This window comes from Chenopodium quinoa, unplaced genomic scaffold (genome assembly GCF_001683475.1).
Source record: "Chenopodium quinoa cultivar QQ74 unplaced genomic scaffold, ASM168347v1, whole genome shotgun sequence".
NCBI classification, from domain to species: Eukaryota; Viridiplantae; Streptophyta; class Magnoliopsida; order Caryophyllales; family Amaranthaceae; genus Chenopodium; species Chenopodium quinoa.
Window position 1 is genome coordinate 820,635 of NW_018742334.1, and position 16,294 is coordinate 836,928.

The following is a 16,294-nucleotide window of genomic DNA, read 5'->3' on the forward strand; positions in this document are numbered from 1 at the left end:
TGATATGACCGACCACATATAAAAGTTTGTGTTATTACTCCCTCCGTTTCCGAAAAAATGATCCTTTTGGATTGATTTCGCGGATATTAAGAAAGTTAAATAAAAAGAAGTAAAAATTTATTGAAAAGACAAATTTACGTGGGGTTTGTAAAAAAAATATGAGAAAAAGTAATAAAATTATACGAAAAAAAAAAATATATGGAAAAGTTAATTTTGCACAAATATTGTTGTATATTGGTGGGTATTTTATAGCAAATGAATTGATTATTTGGGATTAAAATTAGGTCAAAATGGTCGAACTTTTGGAGACAAAGGGAGTAATGATTAACTCCCCCATTCTTTTATATTTTACCTATTTAGGACTTGTTCTCTTCACCTGAAACAAGTAGATCTGGTCTGAATTTTTTAAGGTCTGATCTGAATTTTTCTGATATGGTCTAGTCTAGTCTAATCTGATTTAACAATTTGCTAAACTTTGACCGCATTTTAATACTAATTTATAAAGAAAAATTTTATTAAAATGGATCTTGTTAGATTCGTCTCATTATGAACTTTTTTAATATGTAATTTTTATTAAAAAAAAATTAATACGCAATTAACGATATTTAGCAATAATGATAATCAAAAGTTCTGATCTGAATCTTTCTGATCTGATTTGAATTTATTAAGTAATAAGTATCTGAAATAAGTTGTAGAGAACAAATCCTTACTATAGTACACATTTTAGATTTTTTTTTTTTTTGTTGGTGAAAACACTTTAGAATGTTATTAAAGAATGTAAATGGGTGTAAGATAAAGAATGTGAAAAGGTAATAAGAAAGAGGTGACTAAAGTAGGAAAGAAGGTATAAAATGTGCAGTTATTGTGTGTTTGAATATGTAAGATTGTAAAAAGGGTATGCCATAAAAATAATGAAACATGGTGAGTAGAACATAAACAACGAACCAAAATAGCTAGAGAATAAGGTAGAAAAGAAAAAAAGAAAAAAGGATTTATTATTGAATGTTTTTCTTTTCTTTTTTTTTTTTTTTTGACAAAAGCATATTATAAGCAAACCAAAGTCGAACTAAAACACAAAACTTAACTAGAGTAGTACGACAATTATTAGCAATTAAGTGTGTTGCTTGAACCTTGTCCCAATCTATCTTTAACTAGGTTAAAATGATGAAAATGAGAACCAAGTTGTCGAATCTCCTGTAACGTCCAATATTGGCTGACATTGGCATTGACTGGCCTATAAAGAAGTGATAATTAATAATTATTCCATTTAAAAAAATGGCAACCCTATAATTTAATTTTGTCATGCTTCACTTTTTTTCTCTCCATTTATAAGAGATTGTTCCAATTTTTTGGGATTTTGATTATCATTTAAGGATGAAAATTTTATTTTAACGATTCTAAAATATCGGGAAGTGTTTGGATTCATATGGGTTTATGGTTTGTCATCAACTATACGATCAAACATCAGTGCAGATTGAGAAGGTTTCTATTTAGAAAGATATGAACACATAAAAAAAAATCACTACTCACATTAAGATTGAAGCGGTGGAGTGTTTGTTATGCTAGATTTGCAAAATATATAGTTATGGTTTTGACTGTAAAAGGTTTACATCTTAAATATTTTATGTTTTACAAATCTTTCTTCTTCCCGTAAAAAAATTAATTTCAAATTACTACTTCTGGTTTCTTAAGTCTTACTAAATTTCTGTTTTCATCGGTTATTCTAAGTTCTACCCAATTTTACTTTGTTTATTTTATGATGTCTTTTTTGTTTATTTTTTTTATCATCTATCCTTAACTCCACTTATAAGGAGAGAGAGGGAGGGTCTTTGGCGGGTTGGGGGTACAAGTGCAAGCAACGCGAGAGGGTGTTCGAGCAACTGGGTAGGTAGTGGGTTCAAATTCTCTCTGATCTCCTCTTTCTTGGCCGCCATTGAAAGACAAGGAAAACCATTGTTGAAACATTTGGATTTGAAATGGGGGTTTTAAAATTTGACATTTTAATTGGAGAAGAAGTGACATTGCAAGTTTCAAGGCCTGGAATTGCTTGGTAGGTTTCAAGGCTTGATTTTGATTTGATTTCATCTATGGGTGTTATTGAAATTCCTAAGATTTTGGAAATTTTGGAAGAAAGGAGAAGTGTGGGAGTGAAGTTAAGGTAAGGACTAAGGGAATAATGGTTTGTTAGAAAGGAGGAAAGAGGGGAGAAAAAGAAGGAAAGACATCGGTTTTTTTTTTTTTTTTTTTGGGGTGGGGGGGTTACAATTCTTTTATTAGAAGGGGGAGGAGAATGGGTATGGATTGAATCAGCATGATTGTCAATTGAGTCACCGGCTTATGCCTGTTCGAACCTATTGGTTAGAAGTGGTGGTGGCACTGAGAAGGAGAGTCTTTGGCGGGTTGGGGGTTTTGGTTGGGCGGTGGTCGAGGTGGAGCAGCATCGCCGACGAAGGGAGCTTGGAGAAGCGTCCTCGAAATGGGAGATAGTCGCTGGGCAGGTTGGTTCGGTGGAGGTGGGTGTTGTTTAGGGCTGAGCAAAACTACCCGAAAACCCGAAAAACCGATTCGTAACCGTTTCGAAAATTAGAGTACCCGATCCGATAACCATAACGATTTGGGTATACATTCCGATAATTTGTTATCGGATATGGTTATGGGTATCATTTTAAAATTAACGGTTACTCGATCCGATAAGCATTTTTTTTTGCTTTTTTACCCTACTTAAATCTATTAGTATAAATCCAAACTTTTACTTTACTTCATAATCACTTTATAATATCAATGATTAGTAATATTATTAATAATTTGGTCAAGATCGTATGGTATTGTTGTTAATTAGTTGTAAATTATATCATAATAACTACATAATTAAGTTTAATTATCATTATTGGATATCTTATTGGGTACCCGATAACCGATCCGAAAATCTGGGTACCCGAAATCCGAGTACCCGTACTAATCGGTTCCGGTTATGGGTATCACTTTTAGTGATTTTGGTTATTGGGTACCCGAACCGTTAGTACTAACGGTACGGGTACCCGTCCGATGCTCACCCCACTGTGGTTGGTTTAATTTTTTTAGTTTTTCATATTTTTTAATAAAAACAATCTAACCATAATTAGGTTTAATTAACTACTTAATAATGAAATAAGCTTATAAATACGATATAATCTTAAACAAGGTCATTTGGTATAATTGATTTTCATGAGGGACACCATGTGTGCGTAGCAGAAGTTGGAGGTCACCATTGAGAATTTCCCTTCAGTTTTTAAAATTATTTTTTGAGCAATTTCTTACCCTTTTGTTGATTTTTATGAGTTGTTATTTTGTTTTTATCCTACTCATTCTATTTAATAGTACTTTATTAGTAGTTTGTACTCCTTAATGGGGAGTGGATGAAGTAACCTATTCAAAAACGCAAATTAACTACGTAGTATATATTTTACACGCGTGATATTTAATACTTATTTCCTTCGTTTTTTAGTTGACATCATTTGACTTTTGCACTATTCACAAACTATATCTTAACTAACTTTTGCAGTCATATCTATATCTACGATAATGCGTAATCATGTGGGATCTTGGTTTAATTGTCCTCATATACATTTTTTTAATAACCGCTTTTTATGATTTCACCATGTTAAAGATATTAACCAATAAAATTGTACATTGATCAGCGTGCTAATAGAAATTTGATCGACCTACAAAATTTAAGATGAGACAATTACTTAACGAAGGGATAAACATTAAAATCCGTCCGTAGTAGGTGAGGGAAACACAATCTAACGATGTTGTTCATTTCATTCTATAGGCGGCTTGGCTCTGCATTTTTGACACCAAATAAGGAACTACTATTGAACATTAGACCAACTACTCATTAGCTAATTGCATCATTTTTTGGAACTAATTTTCTGACTTTATAAGTTTAACAAATCAGAATTGACAGAATTTAGTAGTAGTTCATGTTTTTGAGGTCATTAGTTATGACTATCGTACTGTAAATAGTCAAAAACCAAACCATTAAAACATTTTTATTGTATTTAGCCAATCAAATAGTTTCATCAAAACAAGGGTGAAACGAGAGGCCTAAATTAGACAATTAGACATATATAGACAATTAGACATATATAAAGTTATAAACAGTTTGACCAAACCATTAAAGCATTTTAATTGTATTTAGCTAATCAAATAGTTTCATCAAAACAAGGGTGAAACGAGAGGCCTAAATGAAACAATTAGACATTTAGACATACAAAGTTATAAACAGTTTGTGTGCATGCATAGTTTTGTTTATTAATTTTTTTGAGGCATTTTCAACATACGCTTATTCATACACGTTAAACAAGTCAAAAATTTCTTTTAAAAAATTAAATGATGCAGTTTTATGTAGTAATCTCATAATGTGCATATATTATATACAAGTAGGTATGAGATTTAGCGAGGGATAGATTTTTAGGGTGGAGCCGTGGAGATTTCCTTATTCTCCTCATGCATTCTCCACTCTTAAAGTGTCTAGTCTACTAACCCAGGATTTTGATAACAATGATGACTTGATAGACTGATATCTTTAAATTAAATGCTCTAGTTGCTTAATTAAGCAACGAATTTAGAGCCCCATTGAAGGTTATAAATACAACGATAGATTGACACACAAGGTGTGTGCGGAGAAATAGCATGTGACCTCTCTAATTAGAGCTCATTCAAGCTAAAGATTTTGGTAATCATAATACATATACAAGGTGTGTGCGTAGAAATTCAAATCAACGACTTCTCTTCTGGTAAATAACTTATAGTGTTATAATTATTACTCCTTTTACAGTTTATACTTCAATTCTTTTGTGTGTTTTTATACAATAAAACTGTGTATTTTCCTCTAAAATGCACAAAAAATTGAGTAATTTCATCATAATTTTTAATTTTTCAGACATCATACAACAGACACTGGACATGAATAGATGAACTTACTCCCTCTAATACATCCCAAAATACTTGCTGTTTCGGGTGAAAACAATGGGACCTTGCCGAAGGTCCGCTGAAATGGAGAAGGCTGGATTCGGTCCAAGTTATGTTGGGCCGAAGGTTTCCTGCACAGTAAACACACGTAAACTAGCCTCGGGGGTGTTGCCGAGGAAGGCCCCTCCGATGCTAAAGTCAGTACAATGTGTAAGAAGAGGACACTATGCAAGAGAGTTTGTTGCTTGAGGCTTTTATGGAATATATCAGAATATATGAATGAGCATATGAATCTATGAATGAATCAGAATGAATCATCCATGAATGTATCAGTATGATGGCTTTTATACCTCATCATACATGGAGAGGTTGGGCCTTAGCCCAATTGGCTTGCTTTGTGGGCTGACCTTTGACTTTAGCACAATTGGAGAGTTGAACCTTGACCTTGGGCTTTTAATTGGATCATTTAGTGCTTAGGCCCAATTGGACTAAATTGGACCCAAACAACTTGCCCCCCAGACCCGATTTGGAAGGATGACGGGTCGGGTTTGATTTAATTCAGAAAAGGAGGGAAGTAAATAATTTAATTAATCCAAAAATTTGAATTTAAACCGTAATTAATGAGATAACGACGGTTAAGGCAGATGATTGTGGAAGTTGGACGGATAATGGGCAGTTTAATCATAAGATCATGTGTTTAACGGTTACTTAGTGGAGTATTTAAGAGAAATTAAAACGCAGACTCCTCGTATCCCATACCTGGAGATATAAACAGAGGCGCGTCATCTCTCCTCACTTATTCACCAACACAAACCCAGAATTCTCGAGAGAGAAACCAAGAACCCGCATCAAAACTTCGCAAATTCCCCGAGCATTAAGCTTAGAAACTGAGACTTGCCACTACGAACTCGTAAATCGGCAACTTTCGCTTCAGATTAAGGTAAATTCCTTTGATTTCAGTTTATTTTTCTTCGAATTCGAACTCCTTCCCCTTTTCTTTCGACTTTTTTCTTCGAAATAATCAATGGCAAGAGGAGTTAGAGGTAGAGCCCGTGCTCCAAGAAGAGCAAGGCCGATTCCCGATCCTAGGAACAGGATTGGGACCTGGAATGGACAAAGGCCAGAGTCTGACCCTGCTGAAGGGATTAGGGCGACTCCCCTTTCCTCGGCTCCTCCTCAGAGAACGGAGGAGCCGAGCGCTTCTGGACGGGATGATGAAGTTCCCGCTGTCCTTTGGGATATCCTCCCCGGGTTTTCAGAATGGGAGAATGCCGAAGTTGCTTCGGCCATGATAAAGAACCGCCCCTACCCATGGTGGGTGGAGAATGCCGATCAATATCGATTTGCCGAGCAAATTGAGTTGCATTACGGCATTTTTGAAGCTGATGGGTATTGGTGCCGAATGCCCTCGGCATCCGATAGAATCCATCGTCCACCCCCGGGGTATGTGGGGGTGTACACAAGACAGCTTCAGTACGGGCTGAGGTTCCCTTTGGACGTATTCGTCCGAGACTTGCTGATCCATTACAACATCTCTCTATGTCAGTTAACTCCCACCAACATCCGAAGGGTGATGACATACTTATGGGTCTGCAAGTTCTTCAAGTATGTGCCGAACCTGCACTGCTTCAAAAAGCTCCATCGGCTAGTGCCAAATATTCAAAGTGGGCACGGAAGCCATGGTTCTGGGTGGTACCGGATTGAGTCCCGGCCCCAATACCTAACCATGTGGCCAAACGACTCTTCAGACAAGGACTGGAGAGGTCAATGGATTTGGGTTAGGGCACCCACAGATCCGGGCCACCCTTGCGTCTTCAGCGCTCCCCGGTACCTCGCTGAGCCTGATCCCGAAATGGGAAGTCTAGGTCCCCCCGCAGATAACGGGGCGGATCCGAACCTTGATCAGCAACATATCTTCGGCAAGCTGCCGAACCGGGGGGGCAGTGGCCGAATGCAGCATATCCCGGAGACTTGGCTCCCCGATACGCATTACGTTTTCCAAGAGAACATGCTAGCAGCTGTTGGCCTCAGCCGAAAGTTTAAGGATGGTAAGCTTCTTCGGCTGGGGCCGAGGCTTTTTAACTATCTCTTTTTCTTCTCTCGCTTCGCTTTTTCATGCTGTGCCAACCTATCTGAACTAACCTTTCCCCTTTCCTTTTTCAGAGCGGGACGAGACCAACGTTGGCATTAACTACGCTCGTCTTGGTGTCAACCGAGAACGAGTTGTAACTGAACGGGCCCCGTCTATCACTGAGCCGAGGCATAGGGAAGTTCATCTAGACTCTTCCCACTTCCAAATTGAGGCTGTTGCTCTGTATCAGAGGCAGAAGCCTTGGTGGAAGAAGAGAGACCCCTGGTTTCAGCTGGTGGACGAAGAAGCTGAAGCTGCCCGTACAGCCGAAGAGGTTGCACATGTTCTCGAAGCTTGCGAAGGAGGAGAAGGGTCCTCCAGAGCTGCTGAAGCAGAAGCTGCAGCTAGAGCAGCTGAAGAAGACGAGGCTTTGCTGAAGACCTCGGTGAGTTTTCAGACTTAACTTTGTCTTTCTTTTTTTTTTTTTTTTTTCTTTTTTTTACTCACATTCTTCCTCCCCCCTGTCTGTTACAGTCTGAAGAGAGTAATAGACATAGAGAAGGGAAAGCTCATGTTCGTCCCGAAGACCAAATACAAGGAGAGTCTTCAGACTCAGATATGGACGAGCAGCCCCTTCTGAAAAGGCGCCGAAGGATGGCCATCATCGGCCCTCATGACTTTCAGCGGAGGCCGATGACCATCGGCGTTGCAATAAGGGAACCCGAGGAAGGCAATGGATCGCCGAGGGTTCCCCGGCCACCACCCCAATCACCTCAAAAGACCCCTCCGCCACCTCCTGAGATGGAGGTGGATCAGAGAACTCCCGAATCTAAGGGAGCGGTCCAAGAAGAAATTAAGGCGAGTGCTGCTGAGCACGAAAACAAGGATGCCGTGATGTCCAGTGCTGAGGGCTTCACGGCAGACATCGCAAGAGAGGTTGAGGCTTTCGTCCTCACCCCTGAAGAAGAGGAGGTCATAGTAATTGACTCCTCTGAGAAGGATGATGCTGAGCCATCCAAAGCTAATCAAGCTCCATCGTCATCCTTCCCTTCCTTCCAGACTCTGCAATCTGGAGAAATGGGTTTCTCGGCCCCCCGAATTCCAATCCCAGACCACATCTGGGACCTCATATGGGGTCAGAACCGAGAAGGAGCTGCAGCCTACTTCGGCGATCTTGCTGGCATGTCCGAAGTAGATAGGGCAAGGATCTGGTCGCTGAAGGCCACTGCTGGGATGGGCGAATCCAGCAGATCAGTTCCTGACCCAGCCAGGTCTAACCAACTGCTGATGATGCAGGTAATTTTCCTTGCCTTCATTTCCTCTGAAATTCAGCTCTATTTTTTTTATTTATTATTATATATTTTTTTTTGTCTTCCTGTTTTCAGTTCGTGCACAATCAGACTCTCACTGTAGAGCTGATAGATACCCTACAAGATAGGGTAGACGCTGCTGTGCACGACAAGAAGGTAGCTGAAGAGGAATTAAAGCTTGCTAAGCTGAAGCAAGCAGCAGCTGAAGAGAAGCAGCAGAAGGGTGAGGAGTATGAGAAAAGAGCTGCTGAAGCCCTCAAAACCTTCTGCGACGCTATGGAGAAGGAAGTTTTTCCCCCACTGATGGAAGGGGAAAAATTCCTCCAGGAGCATATGGGAGTGGACGTCTCCAAATTCAAGGCTGCTGTTGAGAGCCGTATTCAGGAAGGAGCTGCTGCACAAGCTGAAGTGCAGCAACGTCTAGAGGCTCTTGAAGCCAGCCGAATGGCTGCTGAAGAGCAGCTCCAGGCCAAAGATGTCCAACTCTTAGAGGCTGCTGCTGCTGCCGAAGCTCAGAGAGCTAAACTCCATGAGGCTGAGGATCAACTGATGATCCAAAAAGTTGAAGTGGCCCAAGCTCAGACAAAGGCTTCCCAAGTTCAGCAGGAGCTGAATGAGCTGAAAGGTTCCTCCTCCAAACTCGCTGATGAGCTGAAGAAATCCAAGGAAGACTTGGAGGAGACCCAGAAGAAGCTGGCTGATGCTGAGGCTCTACTCAAAGTCCGTGTCTATACCCAAGAGGAATATGAGATGGGTTTCAGAAACGGGTTCAGAGTATGCCGAAGAGTCTGCCTTCATGCTGAACCGAAGCTGGACTGGTCTAAATGTGCTGAATGGGTCCAGAATCCCGAAGACCCTCATATGAAGTATGCAACTCCAGTCGAAGCTGAAATCCTTAAGGCTGAGGAAGCCGAAGAGGAAGCTGAGAGAATGGAGTTGGAAGCTGAACAGAGGGAAAGGGAGGCTCGGCAGAGTGCAAAGCCCGCTTCTTCTGCTGCTGGGGCTGAGGCCACCATGGGACTCAACGCTGATCAGTCTGATCCTCAGGCTGAAGCATAGGAACTCGGGCAGTCGTCTTCAGAATCTTGCGGTTCATCATGTGCTTAACTTTAGACTTGCCGCTTTCTGAATTTTTTGCCTTGTTTTTTGCTTCAGCTTGCCTTGTCGTACAACAGTTTATTTTTTTTTGCTTATGTACGTATTTCGGCAGCTGTTATTTTCCGCTTGTGGGCGGATGCCGATACAGTTTAATTGAACTTGTAGCTCAATTTCTGAGCATGAATTATTAATCTGATGCTCTTTTCTTCAGTTGCTTTGTTTTTGAATGCTTTACTGTTTCTGTTTCTTCAATTCTGCCGTACATACTTGCACTGAGAGTGATGAGAGTGCTTCTTGCCCCCCAGAAATTGAAGTATGACCAGTTGAATAAGCAATTTCTTCACTTCTTCAAAATGGGTATCCGAAACACAGGGCCAACTGAAGGCAATGCTTCTGGGATACAAGTCTTACTGAAGATTGACTTCATCTGAAAGTTGGATATCCGAAACACAGGGCCAACTGAAGGCAATGCTTTGGATATTAGCTTTCTGGGATACAAGGCTCAGTTAAGGCAATATCCCAGAATTGTCCATGGACTCATGTCTTTGGAGAACAAGTCTTACTGAAGTTTGACTTCAGCTGAAAGACCAGTGTTCTTTAAAAAGACGCATATCCGAAACACAGGGCCAACTGAAGGCAATGTTTCGAATAATGGCTTTCTGGGATACGAGGCTCAGTTAAGGCAATATCCCAGAATTGTCCATGGACTCATGTCTTTGGAGAACAAGTCTTAATGAAGTTTGACTTCAGCTGAAAGACCAGTGTTCTTTAAAAAGACGCATATCCGAAACACAGGGCCTACTGAAGGCAATGTTTCGGATAATGGCTCTCTGGGATACAAGGCTCAGTTAAGGCAATATCCCAGAATTGTCCATGGACTCATGTCTTTGGAGAACAAGTCTTACTGAAGTTTGACTTCAGCTGAAAGACCAGTGTTCTTTAAAAAGACGAGTTTTGTCAGCAATCTGAAACCCAGTTACCCGAAGGCGAAGGTTGTAGACGAGGCTGATATAAAAATTTTCAACTGTTGCTGTTATCCTTGATTTTCTGTCTATCTTTGAAAAATGGATACCCGAAACACAGGGCCAACTTAAGGCAATGTTTCGGATAATGGCTCTCTGGGATACAAGGCTCAGTTAAGGCAATATCCCAGAATTGTCCATGGACTCATGTCTTTGGAGAACAAGTCTTACTGAAGTTTGACTTCAGCTGAAAGACCAGTGTTCTTTAAAAAGACGAGTTTTGTCAGCAATCTGAAACCCAGTTACCCGAAGGCGAAGGTTTCAGACGAGGCTGAATAAAAAACCCTTAAAGAGTAGATAGAACAAAGAAAATTTTGAAAGGATAAAAAGTTGTAAACATTTACATAAATGGCGGCTCCAAGGCCTTTCATTAGTTCAAAATGTACTTACAAAGATTGTTCTGCCCCGAAGGGTTCACACATGGTATTTTTTCAGTACATCAGCGTTCTAGTGATTTTTCAACTCAGTTCCATCCAACTGCCGAAGTCGGTATGTCCCTGGCTGAAGCTCATCATAAATTTCATAAGGTCCTTCCCATGCGGCTGAGAGTTTCCCATGGATTCGGCCTTTCTGAACTACAGCAACATTCCGAAGGACAAGGTCTCCAATTTTGAGAGGCCTTGCATGGACCCTTCGGTTATAAAATTTGCTGATTCTCTGCTTATAGGCGGCCATTCTATTTCGGGCTGAGTCTCTTACTTCGTCGAGGAAATCGAGAGATTCCCTCATCAGTCGCTCATTCTCAGCCGAGAAGTGGTGCACTCGAAGGCTCTCAGAGCCAATTTCCACTGGAAGGACGGCTTCGGCACCATACACCAGTTCAAAAGGTGAGTGGCCCGTTGCCTCTTTTTCAGTTGTCCGAAGGGACCAAAGGGTTCCAGGGAGCTCCTCTAGCCATTTGGACTTTTGATCTTCCACCCTCTTCTTGAGGGCATTTAAGATCTGTTTATTTGCAGCTTCGACTTGTCCGTTACTTTGCGGGTGGCATACCGCTGAATATGCCAGTCTGATGCCGAACTGATCTGTATACCGTTTCAGCGGTAAGTTATCAAATTGCCTCCCATGATCGAAGACAAATACTCTCGGGATGCCAAAGCGAGTGATGATATTCTGCCAGATAAATTTTCTGACAGTTTGCTCTGTAATGTTCGAGGCTGCTTCGGCCTCGATCCATTTACTGAAGTAGTCGACACCAACTATCAGCCATTTTTTCTGGTACACAGCCTCTGGAAATGGTCCCAGTATATCCAGTCCCCATTGGGCAAACGGGAGTGGATTAAGGATCGGCTGAAGATCCCTTGCTGGCTGATGGATAACTGGAGCGTATTTTTGACATTTTTCGCATTTCCGAACCAGCTCCTTAGCATCTGCGATCATGGTGGGCCAGTAATATCCAGCCCTCAATGCCTTGTGGGCTAAGGTTCTTCCCCCAATGTGGTCCCCACAGATGCCGAGGTGAATCTCCCGTAGGATATAATCTGCATCTGTTGGTCCCACGCATTTCAGCAATGGGGCTGAGAAGGACTTTTTCAGAAGTTCCCCCCTGAAGACAATGAACCTAGAGCTGGTTCTCTTCATCTTGGAGGCCAAAGCTTTATCTTCAGGAGTTTCTCCCCGAAGCTTGAAAGCTAGGATGGGGTCCATCCAACTAGGCTCTGGGTCAGCGCAGCACACTTCAGGTGCTTCGTCGACACTTCTCTCTCGACGCACTTCTACATATACAGATCTGTTCAGCTCGGTAAAAGATGAACTAGCAAGTTTGGAGAGTGCATCGGCTTGAGTATTCTGACCCCTTGGGATCAGCTGAACCTCAAAAGTTTTCAGCTCTGCAATGACTGATTTGATCTTGGCAAGATAAGCTATCATGAAGGGCTCTTTGGCCTCGTAGCTGCCACTGATCTGATATGCAACTAGCTGAGAGTCTGTTTTCAAGCAGACATGATCGGCTTCCAAGGAGATGCACAATTTTAGGCCGGCGATTGCTGCCTCATACTCGGCTTCATTGTTCGAGGCCTTAAAAGAAAACTTTAGTGCATACTCAAAGGATTTGCCTTCGGGAGAAGTTATCACTACTCCTGCCCCCGAACCGTTTTCGGTGGAAGATCCATCCGTAAACACGGTCCAGACTTTCTTTTCACTGTCTAGCGCTTCTTGGCATGAGCATTCGGCCAAGAAATCCGCTAGAGCTTGAGCCTTTATGGCAGCCCTCGGACGGTAGCTGATGCTGAATTCGGTGAGCTCAAAAGCCCACTTGGCTAGCCTACCAGATTTTTCAACCTTGCCGAGAACTTTTTCCAACGGCTGATCAGTTAAGACCACTATCTGATGGCAATCAAAATAGGGCCTCAGCTTCCGAGCAGCTACTACTACCGCGAAAGCAACTTTCTCGAGTAGAGGATAGCGAGTCTCGGCATCCGTCAGTGTATGACTGACGAAGTAGATCGGTTGCTGACTTTTACTCTCTTCCTTCAGCAATACTGCGCTGATGGTGGCTGGGCTAACGACCACATATAGGTACAAAGTTTCTCCTTCAGCTGGGCTAGCCAGCGTTGGGAGTTGAGCCAGATGCTCCTGAAGCTGTTTAAAGGCGTCTTTTTGCTCTTCCTCCCAAACGAGCTCTTTTGTTTTCGGGAGTTTCAGGGCTTTGAAGAAAGGTAACCCCTTATCCGTAGCTCTGGAAATGAACCTCGAGAGGGCTGCCATTCTTTCGGTGAGCCGCTGAACATCCCGCTTCGTTTTCGGCTCAGGAAGGTCGAGCGCCGCTTTGACTTTAGAGGGATTGGCATCAATCCCCCTTTTGCTGACCATGAACCCAAGGAATTTCCCTGACTTCACGCCGAAGACACACTTCTTCGGATTCAGCTTCATTTGATGCTTTCTCAAGGTGGCGAAAGTTTCAGCCAGGTCCTTTACATGGTCCTCTAGTTTTTTGCTTTTGACGATCGAATCGTCAACATAGACTTCCATGTTTCGGCCCTTTTGATCGGCGAAAACTTGATCCACCAGCCTTTGATAGGTTGCCCCCGCATTCTTCAATCCGAAGGGCATCATTTTGTAATTATACACCCCAGCGTTCGTGACGAATGCTGTCTTTGCTCGATCGTCGGGGTGCATAAAGATCTGATGATACCCCGAGAATGCGTCCATGAAACTAAGCAAGGCATGGCCACTTGTCGAATCTACTAGCTGATCGATCCTCGGCAAGGGATAGAAATCCTTTGGACAAGCCTTATTTAGGTCCGTGAAGTCAACGCACATCCTCCAGGTACCATTGGGCTTCTGAACCATCACCACATTTGCCAGCCATTCTGGATATTGGCAAGGTTCGATGAATCCTGCCTCCAATAATTTTTTGACCTCGGCTGCGATGTCTCGGTTCTTATTGGCGGAGTAATTCTGCTTCTTTTGCTTAACTGGTCGACACGTCGGGTCAACATTAAGCTTATGGGAGATGAGGTCTGAACTTATCCCGGGCATATCAGCTGCCGAGAAAGCAAACATATCTCTGTTGTCCCGAAGGAGCTGAATAAGTTCACAACGGGTGTTCGGATCAAGGTCCATCCCAATTGCTACACATTTCTCACCGTCTCCTTCGGCCAACTCAACTGTTTCAGTCTGTTGGTCCATGTCCATTGCCGATGGACTGGACTCTTCAGAATCTGGCCTGCTGCCAATGTCAGCAGGTGTCCCAGTCTTTTTGTTCTTCGGCTGGCTTTCTGAGTCTTGCGGCTCAGCTGAAGAGCTAGCCTTTTCCCTTTCGGGCCCTTTTTCTCTGGGGACAGATCCTTGAGCCGAAGCACTTAGGCCTTTTGGCTTTTTTGTGCTTGGCTCTCTTTCTTTCTCCTCCTCTTCCTTGTCGTCATCTCGGCGACTTCTGGATGGCTTGAGGTAGTTGCACCTTCGGGCGTCCTTTTGGTTGCCCTGTATCCTTTCGGGGAAGCCGGCGTTTGAGACGTAAATCATCAGCTGATGATAAGTTGAGACGACCCCTTGGATCTCGTGAATTATGGGTCTCCCCAAAATCACGTTGTACACTGAAGGAGCGTCGATGACCAAAAATTCAATCATGACGTTCCGGGCTGCCTCATCGCAACCGATGGTGACAGGAAGTGTCACCTTCCCATCTGGATAAGTTGAAGCCCCATTGAACCCGGATACCGGATAGGGTACCGGCGTAAGGTGCTTGGGCTTCAGCTTAATTTGATTGTAGGCCTTTCGGAACAGAATGTTTGCTCCACTGCCACCGTCAACAAGGACCTTACTGACGTCGTGGTTGGCCACCGTGGCGATGATCACCAACGGATCCTCGTGAGGGAACGTAATCCCCCGGCAGTCGGCGGCTGTGAACGTCATGTTCGGCACCGGCGACTGGGGAGATTGAATGTCAGCGTTGTTCACCTGGTGAGTCAAAGCTCTAAGGTGGCGTTTGTGCTCCCTCCGAGAGTATATTCCTCCCGAGATAACATTGATCGGAGGGAATTTCCCCTCCGGCTTTTTACTGTTTTTCCGGGGGAAGTCGAGGTCCTGCCGAGGGTCCTTTGCTGACCTCTCGGATTCTTTTTTCTCGCGGTGATCCGCGATGTATTTTTTCAAGTATCCATTCCGGACCATGTCCTCTATCTGGTCCTTCAGTTGGATACACTCCTCAGTGTTGTGTCCCGAAGACTCGTGGAACTCGCACCACTGATTTTTATTTTTTCGCTGATACCACTCTGGGAGTGGTCTCAGCTTTCGGTAACTCTGCTCCTCCTTCGTCACGCTGTAAATTTTGGCGCGTGGAAGAGAGAGCGGAGTGTAGGACTCGTATCTGCCTGTGTATGAGGCAGATCTTTCCTTCTTTGGGTCGATGGCCAAAGATTGCTCCGGGGCCTTTGACTTTCCCTTTGCCTTATGGCCTTGGCCTTCAGACAAGGGTATTTGCCTCTGTTTCCCTCCCCCGAATTGAGGTTGGGTTTTCGCTTTGTTCCATTCTTCGGCTCGGATGAACTTATCCGAAGCATTAAGAGCTTCCTCCAAGGTCTGCGGGGTGTGCATGACCATGAAGTCTAGGAACTTTCCTGGCTGAAGGCCATTCTGCATTGCGAAAACGGCTAGCCCCTGGTCCAGCTGGGAGACGCTTGATGACTCGTTACTGAAACGGGTCAGGTAGTCTCGGAGGCTTTCGGTTTCCCCCTGTTGCAGACTCATGAGCTCTGCGGTAGTCTTCTCTCGGCGGTTTGCCGTGGAAAACTTGCTCCTGAACTTGGAGGACAGATCATCCCACCCTGTTACGGAGCCTTGCCTTACTCCCTTGGAGATCCACGCTTGCGCGACCCCCTTGAGAGTGGTTGGGAAATATTTGCACCAAGTCGCCTCGTATCTGGGGCAAAGATGCATATGAGTCTCATACGAGGCCACGTGATCCTTCGGATCCGTGGTCCCGTCATATGTGATGTGCGACGGTATTTTAACCGTGGGTACGCGCTCTTCCAGTATCCATTGCTCGAATGGTGAACTGGCGGGTAGCATAACGGCCTTGCCCTTGTTCCTGGCCGAAGGGACCGCGCTCCGCCCTCTTAGAGAGGTAGGAGTGGTTTTCGTCCCTGGCTGGGAAGTCTGGGCCTCGGCTGCAGGGAACGAGAGGCGACTGCGCACGCTCGGTTCCTTGCCGCCGAGTCGGTCAAGGACGCTTCTGCGAACAGTCTCAGGTTCTCGGTGAGTAGATTCTGGCCGAGAAGCTGAGCTGCTGCTCTTATGCGCTTCTGGTCTTGAGGATGAGGATCCTTTTAAAAATTGAGGGTTCTTTTTCCTCTGTTTTTCATTTTTCCAGGAATCCTCCTCCCACTCTTCCAGTTCCCGGA